The sequence below is a fragment of the Amblyomma mixtum genome, chromosome 10 (assembly GCF_055824585.1).
Source record: "Amblyomma mixtum isolate Tamu chromosome 10, ASM5582458v1, whole genome shotgun sequence".
Classification (NCBI taxonomy): Eukaryota; Metazoa; Arthropoda; class Arachnida; order Ixodida; family Ixodidae; genus Amblyomma; species Amblyomma mixtum.
In genome coordinates this window covers 83,428,473-83,446,016 of record NC_143021.1, presented here as the reverse complement: position 1 = coordinate 83,446,016, position 17,544 = coordinate 83,428,473, and the positions used below count along the sequence as shown (strand labels likewise).

Genomic DNA, 17,544 nt, shown 5'->3' with positions numbered 1-17,544 from the left:
ACTTGATAGCTGTGCTGCTATACACAGTGTCGTCGATATCAGCGGAGCCTTCCACAAGTGTGCATGCCGATCGCCAAGCATTTATTTTGTTCATACTGTCAACCCTCTGATGAGGGTCATTACAGGGAGGGAAAACATATATATATATGAATACAATTAGAAATACAACTCTCATTGTAAAAATACATTTACAAAAACAGAATTACAAATTTCCACCCTGTTCCTGAAAAAACGTCTGGACACCTGAGACAAATTTTTCAACATCAGTCTGTTTAACAACATCACTTGGCAATGTTTCAGAGGTGATTTCACATAGTATTCCCTATTAATTATTAATTTGCCTTGCATTATCTGAAAAAAAAATTAATCTGTGCTTTTGCCTTCTCATTCCTATTAACTCTAACTCACATTCTTTTAACATTTCTGCCACCAAGTCAGTGCGCCTATAAAATGGGCTACAATCCATTGTATTCTTTCCAGTTTCCATTTTAAACCCTTTCGATGTGGGCTCCATACATATTCTACAATTCGCATATTCTACAATTGGCCTTATAAACACTCATAGCAATCAACTTAATATCTCTGGTTGCATTAGGCAAAAGCAAAGCTTGTGGTAAGCTTTTGAATATATATTTTCAATGTGGCTGCACCAATCAAGATTATATGTTAATGTTACTCCCAAGTACCTAAAACCTCTGAACCTCATCCAAAGCATTCTTACTAATATTATATAGAAACATGACAGCATTCTGCTTTCTTGCTACATGTGTGTGCGTGGATTTTTTGTAGTTTATTTCCATGCCACATTTAATGCACCACAAGTTTAATTACTGAAGACACGTATTGATTTTAACCTGATCTTCCGGGCAACCTACAGGACAATAAATTAAACAATTGACGGGAAAATTTTGATTGCAACAGGTGGTTCTATGATAGCAGGAATATCATTTATGTACAACAAAAACAAAAGTGGGCCCAAAACAGAGCTCTGCGGCACCACTGACAGTACTCCACACTTTTTTGATATGCTCTTTCCTATTCTAACAACTTGATAATGACTTCCTAGATATGCACGGATTTTGTTGCAATTTCGAGATGCATATCTTGGAACACAGGCATGCTCCTAGAATTCCACTGAATATAATAGGTTAGGGATAGGCTGCTTGTTAGCTTCCAATATAAACATGAGTGCTAGCTGCAGTTACTGGAAAGTTTATTGTGGGTGCTACAGCGCGAAACAGACGAAAGCACAAGAAAGACACCACAGATGAATGCTGGCTTGCAGCTCAAGTGTTTATTGAAGAGAACACGAAATTTATACATCAGAGTCATGTGACATTACAGAGCCAAGAGCACTTGCACAAGCGCTTCCAAAGGGTGACTAGAGGGTGGCATTTTTTCTTTTCCTTTTCTTCTTTCCTTCAATCACAGTAGTGGTCTTATAAATGGGGATATCTAGAATCTGACAGTGAATTGAGATGCTCTCAATTCACTGAGAGCAATTCTCAATTTTTAGATTGGAGGTCCTCTGAAAGGTCCGTTGTAGCGACCACAGAATGGCAGGGTCTCGCATTAGCTTAGATTTGAGAAGGGAGCGCAGGAAATTAGTGAAGCGGAAGTCTATTAACAAGTTAGCATTAAGAGAGAAAGTAGAGGAATTCAGGATTTTGCGGCAGAACAGATTTTCCGCTTTAACTGAAGATGACGACCGTAATGTTTGAAAATGACCAATCATCTCACAGATATCATAACGGAGTGCCGTAGAAGTAGGCGGTAGGATGGTTCGACAGGACACCGGGAAGCTATCTCGGGAGACTAAGGATCTGATTAAGAAACGGCAAAGCATGAGGACGTCTAACTCATAGGTAGAGTAGAGCTAGTAGAGCTGTCGAAGTTAATAAATAAGCGCAAGGTAGCCGACATAAGAAAGTTTAACATGGAGAAAATCGAGCATGCTCTAAAGAGCGGAGGTAGACTAAAAACAGCGAAGAGAAAACTAGGCATAGGTAAAAACCAGATGCATGCGATAAGAGACAAAAAGGGCAATTTCATTAGCAATATGGATAAGGTAGTTAAAGTAGCCGAAGAGTTTTACACAAATCTATACAGTAGCGATTGCAATCAGAATGTTAATGAGAGAGGCAGTGGAACACAGCAATGGGACATGCCGCCAGTAACGAAGGAGGAAGTAAAGAAAGCCTTGGGAGCAATGCAGAGGGGGAAAGCAGCTAGTGGGGATGAGGTAACAGCAGAATTGTTGAAGGACAGAGGAGAGTGCTCGGAAAACTAGCCACCCTGCATACGCAACGCCTTGTGACCTCGAGCGTACCAAGAGCTTGGAAAAACGCTAACATTATCTTAATTCATAAGAAAGGTGACGCCAAGGACTTGAAAAATTGCAGACCGATCAGCTTACTGTCTGTTGCCTACAAGGTATTTACTAAGGTAATCGCTAATAGGGTCAGGACAACCTTAGACTTCAATCAACCAAAGGACCAGGCAGGCTTTCGTAAAGGATACTCGACAATGGACCATATTCACGCAATCAATCAGGTGATAGAGAAATGCGCAGAATATAACCAGCCCCTATATATAGCGTTCATTGATTACGAGAAAGCATTCAACTCAGTAGAAACCTCAGCAGTCATGCAGGCATTGCGAAATCAGGGTGTGGAAGAGTGCTATGTGAAAATATTGGAAGATATTTATAACGATTGCACAGTTACCATAGTTCTCCATAAAGTCAGTAATAAAATTCCAATAAGGAAAGGTGTCGGGCAGGGAGACGCGGTCTCGCCAATGCTATTCACTGCCTGTTTACAGAAGGTATTCCGGGGCCTGAAATGGTAACAGTTGGAGATAAGAGTTAATGGAGAATACCTAAGTAATTTGCGATTTGCTGATGACATTGCCTTGCTAAGTCACTCAGGACATGAACTGCAAAGCATGATCAATGAATTAGACAGGCAGAGCAGAACGGTGGGGCTAAAAATTAACATGCAGAAAACCAAGGTAAATGTTCAACAGCCTAGCAAGGGAACTGCAGTCCGCAATTGGTAGCCAGGTACTGGAAGTAGTAAGAGAATATGTCTATTTAAGGCAGGTAGTGACAGCTGATCCAGATCATGAGAGGGAAATAACTAGAAGAATAAGAATGGGGTGGAGCGCATATGGCAGGTTATCTCTGATCATGAATGGCAGTTTGCCAATATCCCTCAAGAGAAAAGTATACAACAGGTGTATCTTACCGGTACTCACTTATGGGGCAGAAACGTGGAGGCTAACACTGAGGGTCCAGCTTAATTCAAGGACAACGCAGCGAGCTATGGAAAGAAAAATGATAGGTGTAACGTTAAGAGATCGGAAGCGGGCGGAGTGGGTGAGAGAACAAACGCGCATTAATGATATCCTAGTTGAAATCAAGAGGGCTTGGGCAGGGCATGTAATGCGAAGGCAAGATAACCGCTGGTCCTTAAGGGTAACGAAGTGGATTCCAAGAGAAGGCAAGCGTAGCAGGGGGAGACAGAAAATTAGGTGGGCGGATGGGATTAAGAAATTAGCGGGAATATGGTGGCCGCGGCTGGCGAAGGACAGGGTTAATTGGAGAGACATGGGAGAGGCCTTTTCCTTGCAGTGGGCGTAGTCAGGCTGATGATGATGATAAGATGCTCTCACAAACAGTTGTTAATGCAGCGACTGGTCTGACCCGTATAAACTTTCTTGCATGACAGTGGAAGCTCGTACACTACTGCGCAGGTGCAATCTACTAACCTTGGTCTATGTGATACCTGGCATCTAAACGGGCTGGTGTTAATCACCTTCTCATGGCAATCCCTAATGGCAGGGCAGAGCGCGCTAAACTTATATGGAGCTGAAAAAGCGATGTCCACCTCAAAATGTCCTGCCACATTCTTCAAATTGTGTGCTATTTTATGTATGTATGGAATCACAGCTACTTTCTGATGTACTTTTTCTCTTTTTTGGACTGACAAACCTGGCCCTCACCACTCACAAGAGCTTTTCACAAGTTGCCGAGATAACAATCTGGAAAACCTGCAGCTTTGAGCCTACGAAACTGTAGTAGCACACTATCATGAATACAATGATTGCAAGAATTCATTAGGCTCGAGCGTATGCAAGACACTGCAGTTCCGTTTTTTACAAATTTGGATTGCCCAGATGAATAGTTTCGCACCGGTTTCTTGGACCTTCGTGAATACATCAAGCATACGTAGCCGCTTTTGAAAACCGCTTCAGACTCGGAGTGTGGACAGCATCATTCGATGGCACCTCAAAAGGGAAGGACAGTCCCCTTGGACATTTGCGGAACAGCTTCAAGATGTCAACCATTCTCCTACTGAAGTTGTCTTTTTCAACCAGAACCAAAAAATCATCTATATATATCTGAAAATTCGCCACGCCAGTTCATTGATATGATTATTAATAGCTCTGTCTACTTGATCCAGAAAAATATTGCTCAGTACTGGTGCCACCTTCAATCCAATACATATGCCCTTTTTCTGTACATATACCTTGCCTCCCCACGCTACGTAAATGGTTTTTAAATTGTAGTGCCCTCCTCTGGCTGCGCCTAGGGCACAGCCAAAGCGTACCCGCACGAGAAAGAAAATAAAGACGGCGCGGGGCTGTGGCACATCATTAGCTTGGCAATCAAAGTTCATTAGTTTGGCCCAAGTTTGCCATCTTTTGGCTCTCACTGAACCCTGGCCAATCCCCCGTCGTGGGTATGTGCCATGCCACCAAGACAACTACATGATGCCACGGCAGGCAGTTCTATTCTTGCCGAGATCGTCAGCTGCTCGTTCCTTCGCTCCTTAGGCATAAGCCTACAGGTGGTGACTTAGGACGAGCACCATGAATGAGCCGGGCGACTACTCCACGGAACAGGACTCGCGCCCGCAGGACGTCACGTCGCTGCAGCTTCGCCTGCCTCCCTTCTGGCCTCGGCACCAGCAAGTCTGGTTTTTGCAGATCGAGGTGCAGTTCAGCCTCCATCGCATCTCCTCGGAGACGACACGCTACAGGGAGCTTGCACGAACGCTGGCGACACTATGCATTCTGGGTAGTCCGCCATCTTGTCGTCCTAGGTAGCAGTCGACGCAGCCAAGTTTATACGGTCGTGTAGGGCGTGCAAACGGTGCTGGCATGATGGTGTAGTGTCATGAGCTTTAGCAGCCGAACCCAAAGCAAAGCGCAGAAACTAAAGACAGGATGGGCAGACTGCGGGCTCTTCAGGATACCGAAGATACGCCTGCACGAGTGCGAGAAGGCAAAACAGCTCTCAAGGCGACGCCTACGCGAATGACTCGCGCGGATTAACAGACGGGAGATCGACGCCAGCCTGGACAAGTGCAAAGTCTGTTCATGCCACTTCGTGTCATGTGGAGAGTTTGATAGTGGATTTGTTTACTGCAGTCCCTGCTTTCTACGCTTCAAAAGGAAGTTACCTGGCGACGCCTGTACCTACTTTTTGCGCCACTTGCACCTCGAATGTATACTTAAAAGTTGAGGATTGCTGCCCACACTGAACATCTCTGGTTACGCGCATACATTTCCTAAATCAACCGTTGAAACTTTTCGACGATTGCAACCCTGACTGCGCCCCATCTCTTGGTGCAGTTGACTTCCAACAGCGCTGCAGGGTCATTCCACGCGAAAGGAGACGCGTCGATTTTTTGATGTTTTTTATCGGCGTGAAAAAATTGCCCCGGTTGAACACATGCACTACGACGGCGATATTAGCTTTATTTTTTCAAAAAAAAAATTGTGCCACTGACGTCATGGCCGGAAGTTTGAGAAAATCCTTCATCCTGGGCAACTTCTCTGTGCTCTCCCAGAGACCTATCATGGCATATAAAAGCCCAAGTGGACGTTCTTTCTTACCGAAAAAGATTAACCTTGAATGACGTGAGTTTTGTGCAAAATAACGATACATTAAAGATTGCTGAATTCTTGCATTTTCACGAATTTTTTATTCGCACTTCAAAAACCATTGCACCAACTATACTTTTGTAACGTTTCAGGGACCTGGATGCTGTTTTTCATATGTTGCAACGCCGGAATTCTTTAGCATTATTTTATAAATAAATAACAAAAAGTCGTCAATTTGTGAAAACTGCCACATTGAGGCCCCGAAAACTCTCTGTGGGCAACGGTCCCTGGCATTCTAGAATAATCCAAACGTTAGGAGCATCCCTTAATTCTGCTTAACATATCAAAAATTTAGGAGAGTACTTTTCGTTGATGTAGAGAAATTATTTTTCAAGCAGGAGTCGCCGCGGCGTGGTCCACTGGTGCGCGGGCCGCGCACGCCGTCGTCTGCTATGGTCGCGTGACGGGCGCTCTGCACTCGGGTCGGATGTCGTCTGTCACTTTCTCTGTATCATCTGTTTCCTTTAATATAGCTTTTCAACATGCATATTTCCTCTGAATAACAGAAAATAGTAATCTTTTATGCCTTGCGTAGCGTTTGAGACTGCGGGCTTTTGACATAATTTTGGGAGCGCAGACAACACTTTAGCAACTTATAGCGTGTGTCGACTGCTGCCAATGATCAGCCCACAGACCCAAAAACAGCGATGAAGAACGGTGAAGGTGATGTGGTAGTTGCTTCTGACTTTGACTTATACAGGTATGACTGTGTATTGTGAGTGCAACCGGGAAGTATTTGGTACGTTGATAAAATATCAGTGCCTTGAATTACTTTTACTGGTCAGCCTTTCGCTAACTGCACTGATTAAGCTGCCCACTATGCATGCATTACCGCTTGTGAAGTGTGCGTTAATATTCAGTGGCGATGAAAGGGGAAAAACAGTAACAGTTTATTTTTGCTCTGAGCATAGATATTTGTTGATTTGTTTATAATATGGAGTCAAGCTAAAAATAAAAATTTTCTCTGCAAATTGTTTCAAATAAATTGAAGAGCACAGTACGTGTACGCAATTGCAAGTAAATATGCTTCGCTATTTGCTTGATATAGTCGGATACAACTTAAGTCTGCGGTGAAGCTCCGCCCACATTCAGCCTCCGCGCATAGAATTCCTCCACGACGAAAAAGTAGTCCGCTGCTTAAACGTTTCTTGTTACCTAAACAAGAAGCTTGTCACGAGAAAAAAATTATGAGCTCTAGAATTTTGATACGTGGATTGATACAGTCAAGCATTAAAAAGCTGATTTCGTTTACTGTTGCGATTGGCTAGCGGAGTAATACAGGACCCTGCGGACCGCGACCCAGTGTTAGCAACTGCTGTTTTTTTAAGTTGTATCCTACTATAAGATTGGATGTTTTCTACCCATTCCAGGGCTCCAGATTCTCCGCAGGATTGTTCTTTCGGACCAGGAACATGTACAAAACGCACTACGTACGAAAAACATGGCTTCAACTTTTTTCCGATTTATCTATTGAGCAGTAGGACATTATTTGCAGTCGAGGCTGTAGAGCCAAGGATGGAATCAGTACAATATGTGCGCACCACTTTTGTGTGTATTTTTCAAAATATACAACACATACAGCTTCAAAGCTGTGCATAGACCCATTCAAGAGGCACACGAGGCCATGCCGTGGAACTACGGTTATTTCAACTGTTCTGGGCCAAAGGTTAACGACACTAGGCCTAATTTCAGGCCCAGCTTTGCCCGAAATTCAACATTGAGTGCACAGACTTGAAGGAAGTTCCCGTGGTTAGGGAACTGCAAGAAACATTCGCCCCAGGCCATCATAATGCAGCGGACCTTCTGTGCAGCCCTTTGCTAGAACGTGTAATGAGAACAAAGCGAGTGGCTGAAAACAACACCAATTTAGAGCCTTGTAAACGAAACAGAAAATCCGATGTCAGCTCCCCCAGACATACTTTTCTCTGTACACCTGCTACCGCCTCCCAAGAGAACGTTCTCGGTGATGAAAAAAAAGCAGCTGCTGGACTACAAGTCGATGTTAGATAGTCTTCTACAGAAATATAGGGAAACAAGGTCAAGAAAGAGGAAGTTGGAAATTTTAGCTCTTTGTCCACGACGATTCTAGAGGCAAATGGGTTTTTCGGTATAGTTCGATCTTCCAGACATCTTCGAGACTCAAAAGGCATCCTTGAAATCCCTGATCCGCGAAGAAGTCGCCAACTGCCGGCAGAAGTTAAAGCATCAATATTGGATTTCTACCAAGACGACAGAGTATCATACTGCCTTCCTGGCATGAAGGATACTCTCAGAGGCTACCAAAAGCGTCTACTTTTGTTGAACCTGAAGGAAGCCTTCGTTCAGTGGAAGCAAGAAAATCCAAATCTCCAAGCATCATTTTCGAGTTTTGCGTCTTTACGACCCTCCTGGTGCGTGTTAGCCGGCTCCCCTGGTACACACTGTGTTTGTGTCTGTGAATATCATCCGAATGTAAAACTCATGCTTCATTCTCTTTGCACATGGGAGTCTTCTGCTGAGCTGATGGCTCTCACTGTTTGCTCTCTTGAGGAGGAGAACTGCATGCTGAGTGTGTGTTCGAAATGTCCGGGCTTAGAACCGCTTAAGAACTTGTTTGAGAGCTACAACTTCGATGAAGCCGAAGTTAGATACAAACAGTGGGTGCGCACGGAATTCAAAGTGTTCACTCATGACTTGCTTCACCCACGAATGCAAGGGAGGAGCTCCTAGACAAGCTACAAAAATTGAAACGGCATCACTTTGTCACGAAGTGGGAGCACGCCACCAATGGGCTCCACACTCTGTTACCAATTCTAGGGGAGGAGAGACAAACACCTCCACCCAGGTGCCAGATCTTAAGCAGGACCGAGTGGCTAACCGGCGATAGGTCCACGCCTGACCAGCCGCTGACCAGAGGCACGACACAGGAGTCGGGAATAAGGGTGAATAGAATTTAATTAACAAAGAGAACAACACTTTCACCAATTCATCAAGAATAGCACAGCATAAAAACAGGACAGACGGAACAAATTTTAGCTTTGGCACACAGTATCAAATATGGCAGGCGAGAGGAAATACAAATACAAGGCACTTTTAAAGGAAAGAATTTAGGGTATAGTTCCTAAAGGTGGGAGTGGCGGGGACTTAGCTGTTCGGATGGTTGAGGTCCGGTCCGAGATAGGCGTCGGGCTGTCGATGTCGGGTCGCCGGAGTCGCTACTCGTTGCCCAGACCCTTCGCGACGAGCCGACCACCTCTCGGCTGACACTTCACACACGCGCGCGGTTAGCCAGCCCACCACCACATCCAAGATCTCCACCTCGACTGCTCTCCGCAACATTCCGCAGTCCCCCCGTAGTGTCCCCCTCTCTCCCTCCCCATCCCCAGACAGCCCGGGGCCCGGGACGAAACGTAAACTATCGCGCCGAAACGTCCCGCGCCGAGCCCCGGCTGGCCCCGCAGACGCTCGAGCCGGAATTCCGCGTACAGGAGGTCACTGGCCAGGCAACTGCTTTCTCACTGTCGGAGACCAGACAGCGAGAAGTGTGTGCGTGAGGGGGGGGGGGGGGGGGTTGCGCGTGGGGATGCTTAGGACGGAGTCCCCGCCGCCGTGCTCAACCGCCGCTGGGGAAAACCTCAACTGGCGCGAATTCTGTTTCACACTTCATTAGTAAATTTCAGTCAAACTACCTTGGGTCCTCGAAAATCACACTGGGTTCAAATGAGGCGATAGTACTGATGGACTTCGCAGAAAACTATAATTTCATAGTTCAGGACGCTTCCCAATCATTTCACTAAAACAGCACACAAGCTACAATCAAATTGTAGCCTACATCCGAAACATCACCGAAACGGGAGACTCAGCTGTTACACTTTCTTATGTAATCGTTTCCGACACTCTTGTACACGACATTGCCACTGTTCACGCCTTTCAGCGGTACTTTCTTCAATAACTAAAAAAGCGAAAGCAAGATTTGAATAGAATCCATTATTTCACTGATGGTGCCGCTTCGCAATACAAGAACCGAAAAAACTTCCGGAACCTGTGCTTGCACCAAGAAGACTTTCAGCTGGACGCCACGTGGAACTTCTTCGCCACATCGCATGGAAAGAGTCCGTGTGATGGGTTAGGAGGCACACTTAAGAGATTGGCTAGCAAAGCTAGCATTCAAAGGCCCTTCAAAGACCAGATTCTTACACCCAGAGATCTGCACGAATGGGCTACGGGAGCATTGAAGACCATCAACGTTATTTGGGTCCCCGACAGTGTCGTAACTGCGGAAAGAAGAGCTTTAAGCATGCGATATAACGCACCCACAGCCATTCCAAAAACTCGTGAACATCGCTGTTTCGTTCCTATAGGAGATACGCAGTTGCCAGTGAAGACGACGTCAACTTCAACAGAAGGAAAAGTTTATTAGAGTGTTGCGTTAGACCAGAAGCGCCTGACAGCATTGGTGCTTCACGCATCTTCCTTCCATTTTGCAGGCAGTGCTGCACAGTGACTGTGGATTGCTATAGTTGTAAAGAGTAGTACTCAACTGAACTCATTTCGATAACTATTATAATAAAATGTTTGTGAATACCTCTTTTTCATTCATTTTGAGAAAATTTTCACCAGTATTTTGTCGCAAATCGGTGAATCATGAAATTGCACAGCACAACCGAGCGATTACAAAATATACAAATTAATAAAATAGTCAGTATAGAGCATTTCCTTTAGGAAATGGCAGAACCGACACCTAGAAGCATCAATAAGAAGATAAATACTGCTTATATGCCACTGCCACACTCACTGCACTCCGAGAGTTCACTATGATACATGATCAGGGCATTTTTTCTTCACAAATCTTGCATGATTCTTAGTCACCACGTGACCGCTCGTGTCTATTCTGTGATCCGTGGCTACTACCCTAGGTCAGTGCACATACGTATTTAGACAGCCGCGCTGCTGCTTCGTTCTATACCGGCAAAAGGTCTACAAACCTATGTAGGCGTTTTCAGAACTTGCATTCAAGACAAGTAAATTTCACACTTATGCGTGCGCCAGGGCAAGAAAAGGGATTCGCTAACACCACTGCTTGTACTGGATGTGACGCAGAGCAAAAGCGAAATCAGGAAGGATACGGAGCTTTCACATCGTATGACATCGTCAAAAAAAAAAAACAATCTTGAGAAAGCAGCCTCGACTTGACCTATGGGCCACTCCTGCTGTAACAGCTCCCGTTCCTGCTTGCCTCCTGGAGGTAACCGCCCTCGCAAGTCAACTTTTGGGGCTGTTTTTAGGCGCTCAAATTTATCACCAACAATTACAAGAATCAAAGGCAGCCCGTCACGCGACCATAGTAGACGACGGCGTGCGCGGCCCGCGGGGCGCGCACCAGTTGACCACGCCGCGGTGACTGCTGTTTGAAAAATAATTTCTCCACATCAACGAAAAGTACTCTCCCAAATTTTTTATATGTTAAGCAGAAGGGATGCTCCTAACGTTTCGATTATTCTAGAATGCCAGGGACCGTTGCCCACAGAGAGTTTTCGGGGCCTCAATGTGGCAGTTTTCACAAACTGAGGACTCTTTGTCATTTATTTATAAAATAATGCTAAAGAATTCCGGGGTTGCAAATTATGAAAAACGGTATCCAGGTCCCTGAAAGCACGTTACAAAAGTATAGTTGGCGCAATGCTTTTTAAAGTGCGAATAAAAAATTCGTGAAAATGCGATAATTCAGTAATCTTTGTATCGTTATTTTGCACAAAACTCACGTCATTCAAGGTTTCATCTTTTTCGGTAAGAAAGAACGTCCACTTGGGCTTTTATGTGCCATGATAGGTCTCGGGTTGAGACCTATCATCAATCAGAGAAGTTGCCCAGGATGAAGGATTTTCTCAAACTTCCGGCCATGACGTCAGTCACACAATTTTTTTTAATAAAGCTAATATCGCCGTCGTAGTGCATGTGTTCAACCAGGGTAATTTTTTCACGCCGATAAAAAATATAAAAAAAATCGACGCGTCTCCTTTCGCATGACCCTGCAGCATTCGACCTTCTCGTCAGTCGTTTCTCTTGCGCTGTGCGTCTCGAAATATGCTAATGGCTAGCCCGAAAGTTGTTTGGCGTGCTTCTAGCGGGTGCAGCTTTACAAACGTGGCTGTGCTATGGAGTTAGGCTAAAAGCACGTCTGGAAGGTAAATGACGTCCTAAAGCGAAACTTCGCCGACTTCCGGGACAGGCCGTCCAATTTTCATTGGCTTCACTTGCGTTCGCCACGGAAAGCGGGAATGCAGCATCCAGCCGCCTAAAGAAGATCAATGATCCATCCATCGTCTGCAGTTATCATCATCACTGTGTGCTGTTTTGTGCACTCATTTCGCCTTTCTCTGAAAACAGCCATTATAACGACCTTTTCTGCTTCAGCAGAGTACTAAAAAGAGTCTTGATAGAGGATATTAACAGGATTTTGGTATCAATAGGTGGGTGCCGCCATGGATGGATAAAGCTGAACCCTTAAATCAGGCGGCGGCTCACGCCACCTAACCGTGACTCGTAAAATTGAACTCGTCTTGATTTTAGCCAGCAATCAGATAACCTTCGCTTGGTTATTTCTACCCATTTAAAATTATTTTTCCTCCATTGGCCTTAAACCCCAATGCTCTGAATAAATCCACCCCGTTGATTTCAAATGTAAGGTGGAGCTCTTTACAGAAAAGCATCAAGGATCTGCTTCAGATGAGGCTGCTCGAACATGGCACTGCTGGTGGAAGCAGTGCGAATGGCCCGAGCACTGCCGCCGCGATCCACACGGCTTGCGCTGGGACCAGGGGTTCGCACCCGCCGTCCAGCCACAGGGACTCCAGTCCGACCAAGAGCAAGAACTGTGGGTTCGGTAACAAAAGCACGTGGTTCGCTTCGGCGTGGGCAACAACAGGGAGTGGGTGCTCATGACCTACATGACGTCAAAATCTTCGGCCATCGCGAGCTTCTGCGCCGAAGGCCGCTCAGCCACTCAGCCATCCACGAGGTAAGCTAAACAGTACCATGGATATGCTGGCGCAGTGTGCCTAAGAGGAGCAGGTGCGCTACCTGCTGGAGTCCGGGCCTCCATCACCGCCCAGGCAGCACAACAACATTGGCCGAAGGTCGGTCAACTGTTGGCAAAAATTGGCACGAACATCGGTCCTACACTGGCATTTGGGCCGAGCGCTACCACATCACACATTGGACCTACTTTCATGCCAGTTTTGGGCCAATGTTCGGACGATCAAGCGGCCAACGCAGTACCAATGTTCGTTCTGCAGCATGGGCCAGCAAGGGTCTCATACTGGTATCCAACTTTCAAACATTGGTAGCCAGCTTTCAAACATTGGTAGCCAACTTTTAAACATTGGTAGCCAGCTTTCGAATAATGGTTTCCAGCTTTCGAATAATGGCATCCAGCTTTCGAATAATGGTTTCCAGCTTTCGAATAATGGCATCCAGCTTTCGAACGCTGGCACATGCAATTAACCCACTAGCCAATGACCGGCACTGTGGATGGATGTACATACCATTCTACCTAGCAAATATTCATAGTAGAGGGTGCGAAAGAATTCCAGAAAAAAGACCCGTTTATTGCTTTGAGTTACAAGAATCACGCTTTTAGCCCGCACAGGATGGTTTGCGCTACCACCAGCCACCCTGGGGAGCAAAGAAAGGGGGTGCAAGAGCATGGTGGTAGAGGCTGTGGGAAAACAATTTATTTTCAAGTTTGGTGCGTGCCGATCAGGTTGGGCAAAGCATCTGGGCAAGCTGCTGCAGCACGGCTAAGGCATCCATAAAATGCTCAATGGAGCTGTCCTCCAGTGAACTGATCAGTCATATCCGAAGTAATCGTTGCACTCCGCTTGCAAGAGGGCTGCTGGACTGCATTCAAACAAATTCCTCGTCCAGCTCTTGCACGATGGCCTCACGATGCGCCAAGCCTGTAACGATCGAGATGCATGATGTCATGGTAAGCTGAATTATGGCCATCACAGAAAAAAAACAAAAATGATTAAATAACACCGAATTTTGTGAAACACAGTCATCGTGAAGACACTAGCAACATATTTTACAGGATAATTTTAAATTTATTCTTAAGAACCAGCACCACATTAGTTGCACAAAGTGGAATTTAATTTACTAAACTTCCGTTATACCAAATGGTTTAATTTAGTCCAATGCGTCGTGTCGCACTCCCAGTAAATATATTCAATGCGAGATAAGCAAATTAATGTGATATTGAAAACAGATTAATGTATTATTTTGTTTTAATATCATAACTCGTATCTAAATTGCGAGCTAATTTTTTATTCAAGTAAATATGCACAGGTTGTAGCGTCTCTTCCACATGGACGTGAAAACAACATTTTTGATTAGTTTTTTTTAATAGGGTTAAAAATACGGCTTGCGATTTTTTGCGAAATACGCTGAACGCAAGGAACTCAAGGCACCTTTGTTTTACCTTAGTCGCTTCGCATGCATGCTATAATTGGATTCGAAACTGCGACTTGCAAACCACACAAAAATACTAGTCTGATAGTCCAGAGTAATGCCCTTTTTCATTGCGAGAGAACTTGGGCAAAAGCTTTAACCAGAAATTGCGGATTTTCTATTTTGTCTGCAAGTGTAGAAGGCAAAAAAAAAAAACAGTACGGAAGTATTACACATATTCTTACCAACTGGTCTGCAGTGAAAAATTAATTAAACGGTTCTGATTTCCGTCGTGCATAAGCGGTAAAGGACATATTCCCGAATGCATCCCATATCAGGTCATATGAGTTCAAACCCGCTGTTAGCCAAAGTAGTGAATCTTTAGTGAGTTCATCTCACCAAAGACGAAAAATTAAATTCTCACCATTCGGCCACAATTCCACTGCGCACAACGTCAAGCAAGCCATTTCGCAATGAGAGTGGGTACACAGAAGTCGTCCTCGTGCTTATTGGCTCGCTCTCTTTTCCTGCCGAAAAAATAAAGGCACATGTAATCAAAGCAACGTTTACTACAAAAACCACTTTAACTTCCAGACGTATATCAAGATAAAAGAGTTTTAGTACTTACAAATAAGATCTTGCAGGCGGTACGAACAGCGTCGGAGCTCTCCTAATATATGAGCGTGGCTTTTCGCGTGCACAGACTATGAACGGTGCTAGATCGAGTGTGCATGCATTTTCGTCGTGTTGGTTGTGCACGTGGTTGGGCTCCGCCGTGGAGTCAAGAATGTTTTGTGATGCGTCGCGCGGTTCCAAGACGAGCAGTGGAGACGATGGTGGGGGGAGGGGGGGGGTTGGGGGTTGGCTGGAGGGGAGAGAGTCGTTTTCCTTTACACAGGTTTTGTGGTTCCGAGAAAAGTTCTCGAGCTGAAAGGTGGAGACAGGGAGATCGTGGAAGGGTGCACAAACAGCGAAGCGGGTAGCTGCGCGCGAGGGAAAATAGCTTTGAGGAAGTGACAATCAAAAAGAAAAAAAAGCGCTTCGCGGGGTGGGGGGGTTAGCCCCCTACCTAAAAAAAGGGCGCGGCCGGGAGAACAGGTAGGGAGATATGGGAAGACTTGAAAGAGAGAGGGAAAGGGGCCAAAACACGTGAAAAGGGTTTGGAATTTTTGGAGAATGAGTCACATGGCCACAGGCAGTACGGAAAGCAATACCTACAAGAAACAAGTGGATGGGAAACACGGAAGCGTCAAAGTATTGCTACAAAGCTGCAGCAAAAGCCCGAAAATTTTGAAGTGAAAAACTTGGAGCTTCAAGATGAATTTCGCCAAAACGAGTTCAGACACTCGCGTATTTTGTGGGGCCGTATGATGTGGCTTCTGTTAGTTCAAGATAGCTTAAAATGTTACCACATAATAACAAAAATATAAAGCAAAAAAAATATCCAAGCAGAATGCGTGCTCTTTCATAGTTTCATGTACCGTACATACGCCAAACAAGCTAGGTTAACATGCGTCTAACGCCAGTTGTCAGTCCATTTATTCAGTGGTCGTCGAGGAATCCTCAAATTGTTTGTTGGTGTGGAAGTTTCGCGCAAAAAAGCAAAAATAAACAAAGGCATGTTGAATTGTGGTTCGCAACTACTTTCGATGGTTTTCATCAATAAAGGTCATGTTCGAAAGAAAAAAAAAACTTGCGAGTAAATATGCCAGGACGTGAGCAAGAGCTATATTGCCCCCAATGCAAATTACGCAACAGAAGAATAAAATGGTCAAAAACAACAATTTCCAACACTACGATTTGCAGAAAAGGAAGGAAATAGCAAATCAGAAAACACGGGAAAGGCGCGATCACAGGGCACTAGGTAGGGAAGCGTAGGAATCGCTTAGCACGTGTCCGCGTGCGTTTATGAAGCACCCGCCTAATATTTCACGAGCGCAACGCATAATTCGAAATTACGAGGCGACTGCTTCGTTTCTGGACGTTGCCAAAACTGAGCACAATTTCGGTTTAGCGAATGCACTTGCGCTAATCTATTACGTTTGTATCGCGATCTCCAAGAAGCAGACACCAGCTGCGCACTGCGGCAGTGAATTCCTAGAGCGAATAAAAAAAAGTTTTTTTTTATTCCAAAAATTTAATCAAATCAAACTTATTTGATTTTTGTTGAAGGCGCCTGTTGACAATTTTTGTTGAAGGCGTCTCGGGTGTAATCAGAATGTTAATTCTGATCAACAGGACTTCGATCGCAATTCTCCTAAACGTATTATTGCTGCTCACTGCGCAACCAGAGTGCAGCTCTTCCAACGGAATCATGGGTAGCTTTGCTCACAAACTGCAAGTGTTCGGTTAAAATATAATAATAAATAAAACCAAATCTTTGAACTCGCATGTTTTAGCGCGTTCGAAAATTATGAACTGCCGATCTGGTACTCGACAATAAAAATAATTTTGAAAACCCATTTTAATGGATGACACAATGTTTACCAACGTTTGCCAGTATACTTTGAACACTGGATAAGCGGTGGCAATCCTAGGCCAATATAGCCAGCTCCCGGAAATGGCATAGCCAATTCTGGCAAAGAGTGGAACAACACTGGCTAACATGGCCCATGATAGCCAGGATTCGATGATGGCACAGCCAGCAATGGCAAACAGTGGGGCAATCCTGGCTAACCTGGCCCATGATAGCCAGGATCTAATTACGGCTCAGCCAATACTGGTAAAGCGACGGACAACCAGGGCCATTGTTGGATGTGCTAAGGAGTGGCACAACCAATATCGGATGCTCACTGGCAACTCTGGGCCTAGTTAGGGCCACGCTTTGCCAGTGGATTTCCAATATTGGCCCGCTGCCGTGTGCTACCTGGGCGACTGCACACTATCGCGTATACTCAAAGGTGAAAACGTCTTCTTCACCGTCTGGCTGATGACGATTAACTGTTCCGGGGATCTGGAAGCTACCAGCACGACATCTACTGGACCATGAACGGCAACTGGAAGACTTACGAGCAGGTCACGAATGTTATCTGGCTCCACTACATGCTGGTCAAGATGACCGCGAAGTGCGCACCACTGTCCAAGCGTAACACAGACGAGAGCGGGTCCTGTGGAAAGAGCATGTTGGCCACCTGGGCGGCAACTATCCGCGACTTCCCGTCGAGG

At 45.2% G+C, this 17,544-nt stretch overlaps 1 long non-coding RNA gene across 1 annotated transcript; it reads right to left on the bottom strand.

Moving 5' to 3' along the window:
* Positions 1-13,642: 13,642 nt before the first annotated feature.
* Positions 13,643-15,178, bottom strand: LOC149326309 (uncharacterized). Its single transcript, XR_016285977.1, has 3 exons — positions 15,008-15,178; positions 14,804-14,906; positions 13,643-13,889 (listed from the first exon to the last, which is right to left on the bottom strand). It is a non-coding gene; the product is annotated as an uncharacterized LOC149326309 (long non-coding RNA).
* Positions 15,179-17,544: the final 2,366 nt, after the last annotated feature.